This window comes from Anopheles maculipalpis, chromosome 2RL (genome assembly GCF_943734695.1).
Source record: "Anopheles maculipalpis chromosome 2RL, idAnoMacuDA_375_x, whole genome shotgun sequence".
In the NCBI taxonomy this organism is placed as follows: Eukaryota; Metazoa; Arthropoda; class Insecta; order Diptera; family Culicidae; genus Anopheles; species Anopheles maculipalpis.
This window is the reverse complement of record NC_064871.1, coordinates 294,834-313,773: the sequence shown is the minus strand read 5'-3', so window position 1 is coordinate 313,773 and position 18,940 is coordinate 294,834. Positions and strand designations below refer to the sequence as shown.

The following is an 18,940-nucleotide window of genomic DNA, read 5'->3' as shown; positions in this document are numbered from 1 at the left end:
CATTTTTGCCATTTCGTTTGGGGCCCCAGAATCCCGCCCGTCTTTTCGATTTCGTGGAACCGACCGAGTATAAAAATAAATTAAGAAACGCCCACCGAATGTCGTCCTCGGTTTATGGCTGGACCGCATGGGTGATTTCCGGTTCACGTTATCGTGAACCTTTTTTTCGGCGATTCTCGTCCTGTAGAAGTGTCTTTGCTGGATCTGCTGCCGGTATGGAGAGCGCACCTTTATCGTCTTTTTCCGGGGACGCATCGGACGTACAGTTGGTCTGCCGTGACTGCGGTGTTGCGGTTTGGCTTAATTACTATCAATATTTTATCGTTTTCGTTTATGCTTTTTGCTTAGAAACCAAAACTATCAAGAGCAGAGCCATTTTTCAAACAAATGTATTTTTCCTGATCTTTTGTATCATGTTTTTTTTTTCTTGTTTTCATCTTAAAACTGTAACACATGTAAAAAAACACACGAAGTAAAACATAATAATTCCATTAATTATTATTTATTTATTTTATTATTTAAAAAATAACCAGCTCTTAACTCTGGACTTTAGAGTAATAACGTTAAATGGCTAAATGGTAAAGACGGAGCAACATGGTGGCTAATCCCTCCACGTTCAGTCTATCAGTTGATGCTTTAGTTTCATTTCCACGGCTTAAATACTTCCTTGGCATTTAATTATGCCATTCCCTCGCTTCTCAAAATATACTCTGCTTGACATCGATGTTAACCCTTCAAAGTTCTGAGCACAAAAATCCTTTTTGCACCCCTGTTTCGAGACAACAACTGCTTTTCTTGCTATAGCTTACTTTTGTTATTCAAATTGCCCTCTTGAACATTTTAGATTGTGCACCCATATCCGGCATGTGCTTTATTGTCATAAGTTTCGTTGTGGGAAGGGAAACCGTCGCAGTCGTTTGCCATTAGCTTCGAGCAGAATCACAGTTCCGATTTTGATTGTTGGTTCACTGCTTGACTGCTGGTTTCGTATCCTTTTGATGGAAAGGATTTAAAAGCATGGCGTATTTGAGCGACAAAAATGGCCATTTTGTTTTTTTTTTGCTTTACTTTCCCTGATCGTTCGACATGGCTTTTCAGTTGCGTCAGGAATCTGGTCGCGTTGGGAGGAAGAAGAGCCGTACGCGTTAAGTACTGCGTTTGGGAAAAAGGTGAAGTCTTGCACTGTCACAACATCTGGCACATGAAATCAGCTCTGCATCGATGGCTTAATATTGTCTATGAAGGAGGAAACGCCACAACCAAACTAAGCCATATGTAAGAATGATGACAGAACTTTTTTTTCTATTTATTATTAATATCTCATGTTTCATAATCTATGTTCGTGGAGTTATCTGTAAAGACATCAAAGAAGAAAAACAGGATTGAATTTCGAAGGTCTACCTGAAGAGGATGTGTTGATTTTTTTTGCATCCTTTTTGACATAATCCAGGACCCATTTTTTACTTATGATATGATGCATCATCTCTACTGAATAGAATGGTTTTCCCGTACCTTGCGTCCCATGCTGTAGCTAGGATGTGTGACCGAAGTAGAGCACCTCCAGGCCCAAGGCAAGGACAATTGTGTTTGCGTGAACAATGACAATTACTTGAAGCAAAAGGCGGAGTTACGCAGGATGGAACTTAAGATGCGAGCAAGCTATCTCTATGATGCAACCGCTTGTGCGAGTCCTGAGAAAATATTGACGAGTTTACAAGAAGGACTCTATTCTTCTATTCTTTTATTATTTATAAGCCCCAATTACAAACAACGATGCAGTTTTTTTTCTTCATATAGCAATGCGTTTGGTTTCGAGTTTTAATTAGATTTTTGACAATTTTGAAAACTGCAACTTAGACAACTTAGACACGTATAAATTTGATTTAGGAATATCACAGTTCAAAAACTTTCAGAATTCAATTTTTCTCATTTTCAACCCTCGGTCTAACCAGAAACCCTCGGATAATGCTAATTTATAGTAATGATGAAATAATTTCTAGACATAAATGTTTTGAGGATATGTTAATTTACAGTACGTGGCCATCTGCTTCCATACACGTTCACGTAAACTTGATCAACGCATTTAGGAAATAATTACAAGCGAATAGATCAATCCTTCGATAATTATGACATACGATTGGTTTGGAACCACCGACATAACACCTTTTCTTGCACGATTGACCATACAGCAGGGATGAAAAAGTGAACATCCCGCCCCAATTCTGCCAGCTGCGAACAATACGAATGATGAAGCATATTTCTTCAGCATCGACACAAAAATACTATTAGAATGCGCTGGCTGGATGCTTATCCTTCGATATTTATATATTTGTATGATGATGCTGGATTCATAATTTCCTCACTAATGGTGGTGAATCGTTTGAGAGTTCCTACTGGGAATGACTTTTTTCCTTTTATTAACGACAGACTGTAGAGCTAGATGATTGAAAGAAATAAAGTAAAATTCAATTTGTTGAAAAAGTTATCGAATTTTCTGGACCTAACGTTTTAAAACTCCAGATACTTCGTTTTGCCTGAATGAAAATCTATTTTGGTAAATAACCATCATTGCTGCACTGCCAAACATGGGTAGAGACATCATTGATATTCTGTGAAATACCGGACAAGTTTTTAATAATCACCCTGGTCAAAATGTTTCTCAGTCCAGTGCACAACCATGGCTGCACAAAATGGACTCTTCATCGTTTCCAGTAGCCCGGTGCGGCCAGGACACAACACAGCATCAAGCAAATGGAAGCGAATTGCGAAAGAACAGAGTAACGTCATTTGCCTTTACGGTTCGGCTCTGGGGGAAGGGAAAGGTAGCACAAAAATGCTAATAATCCCTGTAGTCGCCTACTCGGTTATCCTGGTGGTTGGGATCTTTCCCAACCTTGCCTCATCCTTTGCACCGCATCAGTTCGAGTCACCGTTGTTCGGACGACGGTTGCATCAATCATTGCGGATCGCGTGTGTGAGAGCGAGCACGGAACGGGAAAGATGCTGAAAATATTTCTATTAGTTCACGGTTCGATAATATTTTAGAAAATTGAAGTGCTACCGTTGTCTAGAGAGATGAGTGTCGATATCCCTCCGGCTGTCGTCACCGTCGAAAATAGTTTTGTTTTCTTCGGTGCCATACTGCAGAAGCCTACTGTAAAACTGGCAAACACATAGCAAAATAGGTAGAGGCGAAGGAGGGCGAGAACAAGAAGACAGTAAGCACATGATTATTTTATGTTTCGTCATTATGTTCGTCATAACAGGGTCTAGCTATTCTCTGTACACCGTTCCCAGTAGGGTATATGAATCTATCCCAGAAAGGGGATTAGCTTAGATGTTTGTTGCCTAGCCCATTCTGGTGGTTTGTCAATCGTCGTTGCCAGGCGCACGTTAGGACGACTGGGAACATTGTGCATTGTGCGCAACTAGTCGTATCCTTGCCATCTCTGCATCCAACAGCCTACAGCTCGGAGGCAGAGCGGGGCGAGGATCCGATTTAGATGCCGCAGGGGCGTGCAGTTGGTGTGGTAGCAGTTTACAATCACGCTAAAATAGACAACCGTCTCTGGGTTGGGCTTGTTGAAACTCAATCCGCTACGCTCGGGGAACCAATCCTCGGGGCTTCTAAAACTCACCGATGCATATCGGAAGCTTGCCAGGTTTGAATCATTATTATACCAGGCTACCTAACCTCAAACATACGAAAGAGGGGGAATCATTGTTAACACGCTGTTGCTTTGAATCACTGTACTATGATGGAACAAAAAATGACAGCAAAAAATGTGTCACGCATTTAGTTCGAAATGAGCCAATCCACGGAAAGAAATGACAAAACCATCCTACCTTGCATTACACACACACACACACAAATGTCCAGCGACCCAGCATTGACTACACAACGATGGCTGCCAATTCTTTATGTGTAATTGAAATATCGTGTCGCTTCATTTTCCCACAACATTTGGTGGGATGAAAATGTCACTTAACACATAATGTACGTACTGATGAATATGAAAATCTATTCTAGGATTGGTTGTGAGGATGCAGAGCAATAAACATACACTTGTTGGCGTTTGCGATCGCATAAAGAATAAACATTTGAAGGAGCTTGGAACTTAAGACTCGAATGAACACATATTGTTTCATTAAAAAATACTAATTAATTTGAAACCATCCTCTTTGCAGTGTAAATAGTTCATTAAAAAATAGTAAAAATATGTAAGTGACGAAAATCATTCAAATCGTCGTGAAAGAAGGCCCTGACAAAGATTTTTTTTAATTTTTGTGTTGTTGATGATAAGTTCCAGACAATTTAAATATTCTAGCAATAATTGCCATTGAACGAATGCCATTGAAATGAAAGGTAGCTCCTACTTTACAAGTGGGTTTGTAGTAAACATGCTTTTGAAATAAGAATTTTTATGACTAAACACGATTAAAGAAGGCTTACACTGTATGATTCTTCAGCAAAACAGTTTCGGAAAAGACTCACGGCTTAGCGTGAGCACCTTGACATGCAATCAGAACTTGAAAGCACGCAACGTGAACACAGCAAAGCAAATGAAACTTGGTGTGCCATTTGTCACGCGACATCCGTCCGAACATCGGAACCATCAGAGGTTCAATTTAGACGAGAGCAAGCAGTAAAGACTCCGAAGACATTATTTATGTCATTGGCTGTGCCAAGAGAATGGATGGGATTGGGAATCAAAGTATGAACCATTTGACAAAGTATTTCTGCAAACATGGTCGAGTAACTGTAGAAAAGGATTTATTTTTGATATATACGGTATTGTGTATTTGAGGACATGGAATACGTTAATTCGATTGTACACCCCCACCGTAATACACACACAGACACACACAAAAACACGATGGTTCGTTTCGATTTCGCGCAACGTCATTAATGATCAAGTCGATGCCGGGATCGTGCCATAAATATTTTCACCTTTTTATCAATCATCTTAATTATATACCAATAAATCTCTCGGCATTCCCGTTCCACACGCACGCATGCACACTGCGGGTGTGGTATTCAGACCGGCGGTAGGTAAGTAAGTTCGATAGAGTGATCTGTCACGATGCGTTGCAAATGAGATCTATGGCCCAGGTGAACAAGGGTGGAAGAAGAAAATAAACCCCAAACCGCGGATGTGTCATGGTCATCGGTCATCTGACGATTTTGCGATGCGCCCGCGACATATTCGCGAAGTTGGCAAAGAAGGGAGACATAAATTTTCGATCATCACTCACTGCCCACAGGGACAGAGGCTGACTGGCCAGCCGACCAACGAACGAAAGTGAACAGACGAGGATGAGCGACGGCGATACAAATTCTTTTCCGTTTCAATGGTTCTCTGTCCCGGGGGCACAGTCGACCGTGAACGATGGGGTCGCCACAGTCTGTCATGAAAGGTGGGCCAAGTCTGAGCTTTGCGAAATGGATTTGAGCAGACCATGAGTTCCACGGTGTGACCAGTGCTTAATCGTTTTCCCATCTCGCCTTAGCTAACCATGTTCAACTATCGCATCAGGCCGGATTTCCTCGGGCTATTGCTTAATGCATTTAAGGCAGACAAGAAAGGATTCCAGCGTGTTAGGAAAGGATTTTATGACGCTCTAGAACGGTTCGACGCTTTTGTGACGGTTCTCCCGTTTGATCCTCGCTCGCTCCCAGCGTGTGGTGGGCTTTTGTCGGCAGCACGGCTAGTAGAGCGTTTTGTTTTTACGACCATGTTCTTGTTTTCGTGCGGGTCACAATGTTCAGCACTCCCGGTAAGTCTCAGGGACATTTCACTACACGAACTGCCGCAATGGTTTGGGGGAAAAGAACACCGGGATCGCAGAACAGGGAGTAAGGTTTTTTAAACCGGCATAAAAACAACCATACTCATCCAGCCAGTGTGGGACTGCTTCGCAAAAAGCATAAATCACTCATTTTTCCGGTTAAAAGCAAAAATTTAACTGAGATGCAGTGCCAGAACCGTGCCAACTACACCAGAAATTGATAATAAAGAACGGAAATGGATACATGCTCTTGTTCTGCCAAGCAGTCTGCCAGCAAAGAAATAAACGATTCCATTCCGCTCTCACAGAGGTTCAATCGAAAGTAAAGCTAAAACGATCATCTTCAGCTTGCTTCAGCATTTTTTAACCCATACGATCGTTTTTATAGTTGACCTTCCGCAGAAAAACATGTTCTGTGACACTTCAGATGTAATAAAGCAGAAGTCCAACCATGAGCTGATCGCTTAGCCTCCGTTCATTCAGCATTTATCATTCCTAATAGTGGACACGTTTTGTCTAACAAAAGTACAAATTTATGTACTCTTGTTTTTAGGTCTACTTGGTCGAATTGTTTAGTATCATATGTTCCATTACAATATGTTTCAAAAGGTTCAAAGCTTCATACTAAAGTGAGAGTAAAATTGTGTTCCAAAGTAAGTTTCCAATGGTTTTCGTTGGTGCAATTTTCACTTGTTCGTATTTCTGAATTTTTGGGAAAGCGTTTTGTATTGTAAATACCAGAACATGTGGTTTTTTTTTGTTGAAAGATCACTTATTGAAATTAGGCTTGAGGAAAGTTTGATAAAAACAGGTTATTGATTTTCATCAGCAAGTTTACCTAAAAACATGATCTTTCAATCCATTAGAGTTTAACAGGGATTAGGGCTCAATTTAAGTATTTCTAAGAAAAAAGTTATTTGTTTCCAACTATCTGTATCTATCTAGTCGGTGCACTGTCTTGTACAGCCAGTACACAACACGTATTAAGAAAGATGCGTTACAGTTAACTGATACGCATGGCTAGATACATTTTTTGTATTGCTTCGTTGTGACTCCTTTATGCATTTATGCTCAAAGCTCTTTCTTAGCGCTATGTCATAATCGTTTCGCTTCCATTCTAGACTACTGGCTGATAAACATTTACACTAAGTGTAAAACAGTCCACCTAGCCTGGCCAACGACCTTACAACATGGCACAGTAGCCAACGATCGTTATACTTCACTTGATAGCATTTGTTATCAAGGATGATGCATTGTGCGTATCCAAGAATGCAATCGCACCAGACAGCGATTGTTATTGAAACAAGTCTGAAAAAAATGTTCTTCGCTTTGGCCTTTTCTTTCTGCTTCTTCTGCTCTGCAGCAGAAGAAAAAAAATCGTAAAACAACAACGAATGCATATTAGTACATTGTTATTGCTCGCTTTGGTTGCTGGCACGAGTTCTACGCAGTAACGCACCAAACGCAACAAGACCGAACACGTGCGTTGCATCGTGCTTGTTCTCATTTTCATTCCACGTACCATCGTTCTACCGAAAATACCACATTGATGACCACTCGATACGAAGCAGCAGCTGCATGCATGTGTGTCGATTACGCATTTTATGCACGGTAATTAAATGGGGAGAGTCTTCGGTATGAAGGCCATTTGTTGGTCAAATCATGTATGTGTGTATGTGTTTTCTTTGATCAACGCAGTGTCGACATTTTCATTGCAAGCAATCGGTATGCTACCTGTGGTTAAAATAGTCCGTAATTTAAATTAAATTAGTTCGAAGTTTTAAATTATGTAATTAATTAAGATTCCCTTACGGCTGTGATATTTGCATTTTATTTTAAAAACTTAGTAACAATAAGGCCAATGCTTAAAAAACCTAAAGACTTGCTTGTAAAGACATAATGTCCTTTACTGGTTTGACGTTCTGCATCTTTTGGCTTAAGGATGACAATTCATGAGCATCACAGCTATTTACTTCTTCATTTCACTACTTCAAAACAAAAAGCTCGACAAGTGTGCTTACACTGTGGGTATTTCAGCAAAAGATGTCTTTGCACGTGAAAACTCGCAGACCGGATGAATAAATATTCATGAAGTGTAAATGGTCTAGAAACGAAGACTTGATTGTGTCGAACGAGAACGTTACACGGGACAGACGCCGCAAAACGGCCACTGTTTCGCTTTCCTTTTTCACGATACTTCCGTCACGGTCTCCCGTCGACAAGAGAAACAAAAATTATTTGGAAAGCAACGAACGGATCTCATTCTTTATCCGTCTTCTCTAGCTAGGGGTCAGCGCCGGGGACCGAAGAGACAAAATTGGCTTAATAAATTTTATGATAACGAATAAATATATTCCCTATCGTCGGTCGGTTGCACCCTACCGCTCCTGTCAGGTATAAATATCTTGATGACGATGACACCAGAAAGGTTAAGACAAACATTAAGGAGGACGAACTTCTCACCGTAGTTCCTGTGCTGCTCGTAGAAGACGAGCTCGTTTTGCTTGTTGGAAAAGAAGAGTTTATTTGGTGTACTTTACACCATAAATTTTACAAGTAAATTTGGTGCAAGTAGTAGTGCTAATATATAATCATACAAGCAAAAAAAAGTTTCCTACTTTTTCAAATTGGTAATATTTTTGTAAATTTACAAATAATAAATAACTCAACTACAGTGCGTTTAAACACTTGATTTCTTAACGTAAAAAGAAAACTTATTTTAACACAATTTCTTGAACAATTCGCGCTAGATAAAATATTAAAGAGTCGTAAATAAGCTCATGTACCATGGACGTTTTACTGAGGTACGGGATGCGTGAAGTGAACAAACAAAAACGTTTACAATTTAAGTAAACCAATGCTAGTCGATATTATGTGCACTTATGTGCAGTTGCACACTTGCACACTGCAGTAACCAACGAAAAAAGATAAAATTTACTTTTGGTGGGGAGGTCTAGTGAAACACGAAGCAGAAGGTAAAGGAAAAACGCAAAGAAGTGCACAAGTGCATTAAACGTGTATGGTGCGTGATGTGAGCACTGGCGAGGCAGCAATGAAAGCCTGACAATGTCGGAGACGCATCATCGCCATCGTAATCACAATCAGAGAAAAAGACGTGTCGAACGCAAAACTCGCAAAACGAGCATCACGAGACGACGCGCATCGCAGCGAAACGCAACAAGTGAACGTTATTAAGCAGCTGCTGCCAACGAAGCTAATGCTTGGTGATGGTGCACTTGCCGGTACGGGCGGTACACTTCAAATCATAGTCATAGGCCCTGGCTGGCTGTAAGCGCGTATATGATTTGCATAGATAATTTCACGCAATTTTAGAATGGATACGCGCGCACGCTGCCCGGTGGGACATTTCGAAGATGGCGAACACCCTTAACGGCAGCTCATTGAACGCGTGAACTAAGTGATGGGTCAATGATAGTAGATGGCTTTGGTACGCTACGTTGGTAGATTTTGTTTGAAGTAATTTTCATTTCTTTAAAGAAGCTTTGTGTCTCCTATCTTTACATTCGCCTCTATGATAGTTCAATATTTGTTAGCTGGAGCAATGCTATGGACCATGCTATGCAGCGAAATGCATCTGTAAATAATTGCAATGTCCATTAACGTGTAGGCGATATGGTTTTGAACATCTTTCGGTGCATGCAATAAAAGGTTTTTGTGTTTTGAGTCTACGACAGTTAACAGGCTCACTACTTTTGAACTCACTGTCCACCTGTGCAATTGGCTCGGCCGGAAGGCGGTGCAATAACCAGGACCGAAAGATCGACCGTTGACGATTTCTCTAAAGTGTTCGCATTTAATCAGCTCATTAGTTATGTGCGGACTCAGTGACGCTCATAATGCCGCTCATTACCCGATTCCCGCGTACGTTCATGTTGATATGTTTGATTGTAGGTCTCCGGCCCCGAAGGTATGAAGGCTTTCGGGCAAATGCTTTTTCTCTTGCTGAGTGGAAGGGTGGATTATTTCTATCTTACAAGACCCACCAAGAGAACTCGACGAAGACCAAGTTTCATGTTTTCGGTGACAGCTCGAGCGTGTCGCGACGAGTCAGCTAGATTCACCTGTGTGCGTGAGCAATGCATGTGTAGCGGAGTCTTTGACGGCAAAGCGAAACGTCATTCGACTCCACTTTCCTTTCCACCTTAGTTCTGTATACTGGATATGCTACTAATTCAACCATAGAGATCGTGATGGCGCTTCTAGGTACCATCGTTCGGACGGTGTTGCTTTCACACAACGTTTTTTGGTTGGTTTATAAAATTTTTAATTTCGGAACGGTTAACAAAAAAGAGTTGTGCTTCAACTATCAACAATCCAATTCACAATTAAACTATTCAATGAACAGACAACAAAAGTTTGTTTTTATGAACATGTGTCTGACTCTTCATTTAATTTTAATCCCAGAGCAACGTTTTCTTGCTTGAAGATAATTCGAACATCAACGATTCTTGTAAGAATTTTTGGACGGATATCTCAAACAATGGCTAACAGCCTTAATTTAAAAAAAAAAACACACACACACAAGACAAGAGCTTGTAGCCTGTCAAATCCCAGAATTTATTGAACAAAGTTATCTGAAACGCTTGATAAATTCTGTTCGCTGGTGAAAATCGGTAATATTTTGGGATATTACCGGATTACGACACGATGTCAGCTCTGCCAAGTGGAAATACGACTTGTACCACTACTATTACAATAGCAGATGCTCTTTATTTACAATTTTCCTCTAAAAAAAGATATGCAAATCCGTTTAAATTTTTACTCATTTTACGCTTACGCATTTCAGCTCAATTCATCTTGATAATATAAAACAAGAAGGTTCAACAAAAATTAAACTGTTAACTGATTAACGAAGGCACAAGCGGCACTTATTGGAATAAACAAAGACGCTCTGGAAGTTCTTACACGTACGTCGACGTAACGACAGATCGGCTATCGGCTGTTTTGTACCTTTCAGCATTCTAATCGAAACATTGCCGGATCACAAGATGAAAAGATCGTTAAACGTCAGTTTAATGATGTGCAATTGAAAACAATATTTTCTCTTTTCCATCGGATGACGCACACAACGATACAACACGCTTCGAGACAATCCGTAGCTTCCAAGTGATTTTACAGCTGGAAAGAACATGTATGAGGCTACATTAAATTAAAGCACCATCGGAATCGGTGAACTGTCTTGCACGAGTAAGATAGAGTCTGGAGGTATATAGGAGTGAGGGAAAACCGAGTGTAATGCGTCTTCCTTCTACTGTAAGACGCCTGTAGTGATGGCAAAGACCACAGCTCAAGACGGTGGCACCCGGTTACTGTGTGATAGAGATCGCTTTGAGTTTTACTTCGCTCATTACCTAATGCTTTTGCGGTGATTTTAGACGATGTTTTGGGTGCGTCTAATCAACTGAACGGTCGGCACCACCTATTCTGTTTAAAGCAATGCTGCTCCGGAATAGCAGAACCTGTGTGCTATTTTTAAAAAGCATGTTTATTTTATAGAAATATTTACCTGCGGACGATAGTTAGGTTCTTCGCTGCAACCAGCATTTGTCCACACTAGAGCAACTGCGACGGAGGTGCCGCAAGTTTCTACGCACTGGCTAACGCAAAGGGACCGGGGAAAGCGAAAAATACCGAATTTTATTCACACGAGAACTTTTCACTCAAGTACATTATTTCGACAGGTGGACGTGTTACTAGAGACGTGGCGGTCATTGGAAATTGGTTGTTCGATCTTCACATGACAGGACTGGCGTTCAAATCCCATCAGAACCGTCCTTCCGTAGTAAGTACTGGCTATCTAACTACGTGGTATCGGGCAGGCAATTAAGTAGTAATAGGCCATTACGAGCCAATAAGAAGATTAAACACAGGAACAGCAACGAAGTACAAACCGGCAAAGTTAAAAGATGGAAACGAAGCAAATCGACAAAAAGGCGACTAGAACTAAGGAATAAATCGTATGTAAACATTTTTGAAAATGATGAAATTAATTATTATCTTTGAGAGCAACATTAAGAGCGTTTGTAGCTTTTTATAACTGTGTAAAACTTGTTTTTACTTGTAAGAACTGTCTGTCTTTTGGAAATGCTGCATTGGAAGTAGTGTAATAATTTGTCAATGTTTGAAGAGACAGGTAAATTAATTAATTCATAGCTTAACGCTTTCTTAAATTCTGACTCAAATGATACTAACTATTGTACGTCAACGCGTTTTCTTACATCTGTCTAGAGCAGATTCAACGTATATTCTACGTTGCCTGCTAGAGTTGTACGAACGCATGAGCACCGGTGGAACCAAAATGATGGTCGACAGACGTTCGGGCTTCTCTCGGTGGTAATGGTCATCAATGCACTCAAGAAATGCACTTTGTGGACTCAGCTTGGCTAGTCATTAAAAACCAGGTCTACTTAATATGGATGGCTTCTTCGCAATCGTTGCCTCCCCGTTTTGTGGTTCGTTCCACGGCGAGATATGTTGAATTTCATACATGTTTTTCGTCCAACGGTTCTCGTTTTTCCTTCACAGTTGAACGCGACACGAACGAGCGTGAAGCGCTTAAGCGCATGATGGGCCGGTCTGGCTGCATGTCGCGATTTACTTTGGCTCGGTGCAAGCTCGATATGGTAGATCACACCAGAAAATTCTTTCCCCCGCTCATCTTCCGTCGTAGAAAGAAGAAGAAGATCATTCAGTTACAAGCATTGGCGCGATAATTGACGATCGTTTCGTTCGTTCCGGCCTGGCGGTGGCTTCGACAGCTCTTCCGATTTTTTTTTGTACTAAAGGGCTTTAAAATTGAAACGCCTATCCGCTGCACCTTGTTATAGTGGAAGCGTTATGGCAGCCTTCGGGAACATGTTCGGTTTCAGTTAGTAGGGGTAGAAAATCGTTCACTCGGTGCGATATGGTCCAGCTTATGTGCTGATAAATGGGATTGTAGAAGAATCGATTACACACATTGCTGTGGGTAGAGGTATAGCAGTCAAATGTTGTTGCGCCCTATATAGACACAGTCAGTTTCCTAGCACGGACATCTCGAATTTCCCTCTTATACCTGCTGTTGACGAAAAAAGGGTTTCTTCATTACAATAGATTGAATATAGTTTTAGTATGCCGTATTCTGATAACTCTAGAAGCTGCTTATGAAAATTGCAACCCAACCTAGTTCGTACAAAAAGCGGCGCAATATATTCGGCGTAATTGATTATATTTTTCTGGCACGTTTATAATCGACTTCGGAAAGGATGATTTTCTGCTTAATAAAGTATGGTTTGTTTCTCAGTAAAAGCAAAAAGCAACACTTGTATGATCAGAAAAACAGAAGAAACTATAATGCGCATTCGATGCCTCATCACCAAACCATCATGGCAGCGATATACAGCCATCATTCGTAGCCTTTTACATGTCGGTGCTGCAAGTGACTTGTTTAATCAAATTTTCATTGGAAAACGGTACCGTGCAAAAACACGGATTCCGCATGTTACAGCGAAAAACACACATACCGGATGAAAAATACACACATCACAATCGCTATTCGTTAGGAAGACCTGCAAGCAAAAGAAAAATGGTACGTGTGGTCAATGGTGCGATTGCATGACGAACAGAAAAGAACAAAATAAAAGTACAAAGAACAATAATCAAGCCTTGCCTGACCAAAAAGGAACGAATGAAATACAAATCATTTCTCCTGCATGAATAGAACCGGGAAAATCAAGCGTAACGATGAAGCTATCATATCCTCGGGGAAGTCGGGAAACTCTCACCGGTTTTTCTTTCTTTATTTAATTTTTACCATCTGACAGAGCCTGCAGCAGAAATGGTGTTTCATCTGTTCGCATATACAGGACATCCATTTAGAGACACATTTTCACCCTCACTTCCGGAGAAAAGCTGAATACGTTAAACGTGTAAACGATACGTTCGCGGATTCGGAACCAGCGGCACGTGTACGATCGTATTTTTATTAATGTTATTTGTTTTAGGCTTCCGGGTCAGCTCTAGTGCTTACTTTTTTGTCCATTGGTTATTTTTTTTTGTGATGCCGCATAACCACAGCTGCTGAAACACAATTAATACCTGCCACTTTAGACGAAGGATAGAAAAATAACTAGGTCAATTGGGATGCTAAAGAATAATTTGTATATAATATCTAAAATCAGTTCGTGGTTGGTTTTTTTTGTATATTGAACGATGGAAAAGTTTACATTGGGAAACGATTTGACAAATAAGTATTATATATTTGTATGCATTACATTTGAAACAATAACTTCATATGCAATACAAATATATAAACCAAATAGTACACAGCAAATTACATTGAATTGCTCCGAAAAAACTGATCTACCATCATTTGATTTCGGAATCATTCAAATAAGTGGGTATAGGGATAAAATTCACACATCCTCACACTTCCAAGGAGAAGAAGCCTGGTCGATAAAGCTTATACAAACGTTCCATATATGATGAAGAAAGTCTCGACTCTTGTAGCCATTTTTAACCGTATGACAAAAAATACCAACCAGTGAGTAAACGAACAGCCAAGGGAAAAGCCACCCTACGGCGCTTAAACGGTAGGTGATTCAAGCTGTCGAAGCCCTATAACAAACAATAGCAGAAGAAGCAAACAAAAGACAACAACATCAAAGGCGTATCATCTAGCGCGTAAAAGCGTAAGTGCGCCATGCACATGCGCAAGTCAACGACGCCATCGCGCATTATGTGGTGACGTGCAGACGATGATTGACTAGAAAATGTGAGGAAAAAAATGTGTAGCAATATAATTTGTGATACGCGTGACTGAAACTGGCTGTTTGCGGAGGCTCTTTTCTTGTCAGTGAGATGGAGCGTCGTGATTCGTCACTGCAAGGCGCTAGGACGGGGTAATTGCACGGCACCTTACAGTAGGCGAACAAATTTCACTTGAGTTCGTCTCAAAACGTACATTTCATTTGACCGTAAACGAAAAATGGAATTAACGGAAAAGTGCCTTAGAATAATCATTAGTTTTGAATGAAAGGCGACTATTTATATTCCTTAATATATCTAAACTTTCCAACAGGGTGTACGGTTACGATAAAGAAACCAGTTGTTATCACTTGACAAGTACGGAAAAAAGATGCATGTGTAGGGAATATGCACTGCTTTTCTTTCTGCGCCACAAATGCGAATAATGTTTGTTGATGCAATGAAATGCACCACCGTGGGTTTTGCGACTCGTTGCAATACGATGGCATAACTCGTAGACATCGTCGGTGCATCGTTTTCTCCGACACACTGACTCCCTATGCGCATAAAAATGTGCATCGCCCCCATCGTGGTCGGATTGCGTTGTTGCTCAGTTCCCATGTTGGCTGGCCATCGCAAAACCGATGTTAATTCTTTTACTCATGCACCGTGTGTGCGCAAAGCTTCGCAATTTATCAAACACATTTGTGCCATTTTGGAAAGTGACGACACATGGCCCTTGCCGCGTGCTACCTACTGCTCCGGTTCGACGGAAAACTATTTTTCTGTACTTTACTCTAGCCAGAGGGCTGAGGGGCTGCTAGTATTGCTGATGTTATTCGCCAATTTATCGCCCAATCTTCATCGCTTTATCGTCGCGAATCGCACCTCGCAAAGTGCGTCGAACCTGGGTGATGGCTACCCTTGACTACCTTTGCCGCGCATTGATACATGGACGCCTGCTTGGCACTTGGGGTGTTCGTTGCGCATCGATTTTTTGTTGTTGTTGTTGTTGCTCTTTTTGTAGCACACTTCTTACAGCGATGGCCGCGAGCATTCCTGCTCTGTTTGTCATTACATTGCGACTCGCGTCCATCCGCATGGGTGGTGGCATTTTATGGAACACTGCACACCTGATGTTGTCACGCTTCGAATCGTCCCGTCTCATCACATCCCTGGGTTTTTGGTGACTTTTTCAGCGCCCGCGCGCAGGATTAAGCGTAGTACGGGAAAATAATAATGACACCCAGGTCTTTTTAACTGGTCATCTTCTTATGCATAATTCATTGGAAAACTCACCAAACTGTTTCCCAAATTGCAGTGTGCAGGTTGTTGAAGACAGCCATCTAATTCATGCGATCAGTAACTTAGGTCTGGGTAGTTGATTTAAGCCTTTTTTTTAGAGTAAACTCCTGCTACAATTTCTACATCCACTCGGTAAAAACCACCGACGAAAATTGACATGCTTTTTCATCTACGATGAACCTTATGCTTCCTTGTTTCCCCAGAACTAAGCTATTATGTGGAATAAGTAAATGGTTTGAATACACTTATTTATTTGGATATTTTTCAAATATATTATGTTTGAAATTATTAATCAATTGGAAATATTTATAAAGTACAAATCACTAAATTATGTTTTTTCGCTTCACTGAAAGTAGTTGTCGTGAAATAAGTATGCTGAATTTTACGCTTCACTTTAAAACGTTTGCCTTTAGAAGTAATTGCTTCAACCTCACATCCGAACCTTAGTAGTAATGTCCATTTTTTTTAATAATCACAGATGGTGTTGACAATACAGCGACGTGCCGTCATACTTAATAATAAATAAATGAATAGTTGGTAATTTAATTGTAATGAGCTGCATCGTAAACTAAATATTAAAAATAACTTTATGCTTCAGGAGTGTCTTTCATTTGTAGACAATATTTCTTCTAAATTTGTTGTGTTAATTCTGTCAATAACTCGTAGTAAAACAGATTCAAACTAGCAAAGAATGTTGTAAATATGTTGCAAGTAATATATACCATACACTGTTCGGCATCTATATTCCACATACCCGATTCTTGTATCCAAACGATGCTCAAAATAACCGAAAAACAACTGTGAATGATAAGTGATGTTCATTATAAAAATTACGAAATTTAGCTGCACGGCCCGTTTCGTCTTTGCTCAATCGGAAGTCAAATCACTTTAACAATGAGGTGTTGTTGGTGGTAGTGTGATGTGTTGCTCGGCGGAAATTCCTTAATTGATCAAATTCAACTTATCTTGCATATTACCGATTGGCCCTGATCGGCTGCGGGTGTAATTGCCGTTGTTTTTATTTTAGTTTTTTTAATTTCAACTGCTTTCCACCTGTGAATAGCCTTTCAATGTGCAATGTGTAGGTGTTCTGAGATGGCGGATTAGCGTCGTAAAGTGAGTACCATAATTGTGGGAACACCAACTGACCAGGCTTAGACGGCTCTTCCGATAGCGGAAGATATCCGCTTATTTCCTATCCATAGCGCCAGCGCTGGAGAATGAGCCGGAAAACTGATCAGTCGATGTATTTTTCAGAACCAGCAAAAAAGGGAAACAAGGGGAAGCGTTTCGATGATACGAAAGACGAGGATATTGAACTCGAGCTGATGCATAGAGAAAGAAAATTCGCAAACTCCCATTGCGTCGGGCATCAAAGTCATTCAACTCGCAACCCGCGTAGACTCGTCACTTTCATCAATCCTTTGGAAAAATAACAGCATTTACGTGCTGCCCGTAAACTGGTAGGCTCTTTTGCTGCTATTCCCACAATTGGCGCAGCGGCACGCTCGATAGGCAAAATATTAAACAACAATCACACCGTACAACGCATTTAAATCCAGGCGGTTATCGGCATCCAAGAGTCCCAAAGTAAGCGACTTTGCTAGTGTTGCAGTCACTTTCAATTAGAGTCGCAGCATCGCAAGATTCACGGATGGTGCATGACTCTCAAACAACTGCATGCGGGATAAATCAAGCGCTTGCACAACGATATAATTGTGGGAGTTGGGAAATCCGTGGCCCACACTAGGCGTTAAAAAGTGACTCAAAATTCCAAAGCACCTATCAACTGTGTTCACCCATTCGCTGGGATGATAACACATCACACGCACACGCATTAAATGGAGTTCGTTTACCGCGACAGTTGAATGTGAGTGGCGGGAATGCTGCTTTCGAGCGACAACAACCACTGCAACGTTATCAAACCCATTTCGTTAAGAAAAAAAACATCAAGTAAAAGCTTGTTACAAATGTTTGTGTTATAATATTGTTTATTCACACTGTTTTTCTATGTTGATCTTTGCTATGTTTTATTTTTTCATGTTTTGTTCAATTTTATTGATCTAATGGATGAATGACATTACTACATCTGTACCTTCTATCACATATTATCAGTTTGCATACACGTTTCATACACTTTAAGCTTCCGATTCCGCAAATCTGGACTCCAACAAATCCTTTAAAAAAACAAAAAGAGAAAATTTTTCTACGGGCAACCATCGTACCATTAACGGATAATCACAACTGCTACGGTGCAGACACTTTAATAGTCACCGTATCGTCGTTCGGTGTCTTCTTGGGTGTGCTCTGTCTCCAACCTTGGTTGGTTGGCCACTGAGTTATAGTTAAAAGAGGAACAAAAAGAAATAGAAGAACGTCATGAGATTTTCCGGTTGGAAGGTACAAATGAATTCAACGTGTCGTGTAGAGGACACGTACACAGGTGACGTCGCATTTACATACAATGCCAACAATTGTCAGCGTCAAGCGCCATTTCGGTCCCATGTGTTCTGCTCCAACAACCCCGTACTCAAAGATTAACCCCAAGACGCCGTCATCGACCTCTTGGTGTTAATATGGGCTTCTTAGGACAGACACATCCGTATGAAACGCGTCGATGACAACGACCTTGGGAGTGCGGTTTTTCTGAAATCGGAGTGTTTGTTTTTCTCCCGTTGTAATTATTTCTGAAAGAGTAGAAATGTCTGAAAACGTACAAAATCACGAAACAGTAATAAGTGCGATGCTATAGTTAAAATGAAAGGGCGAACGATAACTAAAAAAAAGCTCCTCTCGAAGGGCGCGACGAATCGCTCACATCCGAGTGCGCTGCTCCAGGTGAGGCTCGAACTCACAACCACGGCATCGCTCATAGCCAAGCAACGATTACTGTCTTATAAGTACCGTGCGCTAACCAATTGCGCCACTGGAGCAGATGCTAGCCCTCTCGCTAAGAGCTCATCTGCTTCGGACGGGCACTCTCGCTACCTCACGCGATGTGAACTGTTTCAAGCATGCTACATACACATCGTCACACCGCTGTCCAAGCGTTACTCGCCACAAACACACACATGCACACTCATCTACCCTGTTTTCAAGC

The 18,940-nt window shown here is 40.9% G+C and overlaps 1 protein-coding gene and 1 non-coding gene across 2 annotated transcripts in view; both read right to left on the bottom strand.

Annotated features, from left to right (window-relative positions):
• LOC126556954 (myogenesis-regulating glycosidase) overlaps window positions 1-18,940 on the bottom strand; it is a 259,937-nt gene that overhangs the window by 122,047 nt on the left and 118,950 nt on the right. The gene's annotated exons all lie outside the window — the stretch shown is intronic.
• Window positions 18,671-18,773, bottom strand: Trnai-uau (transfer RNA isoleucine (anticodon UAU)). Its single transcript has 2 exons — window positions 18,736-18,773; window positions 18,671-18,706 (listed from the first exon to the last, which is right to left on the bottom strand). It is a non-coding gene; the product is annotated as a tRNA-Ile (tRNA).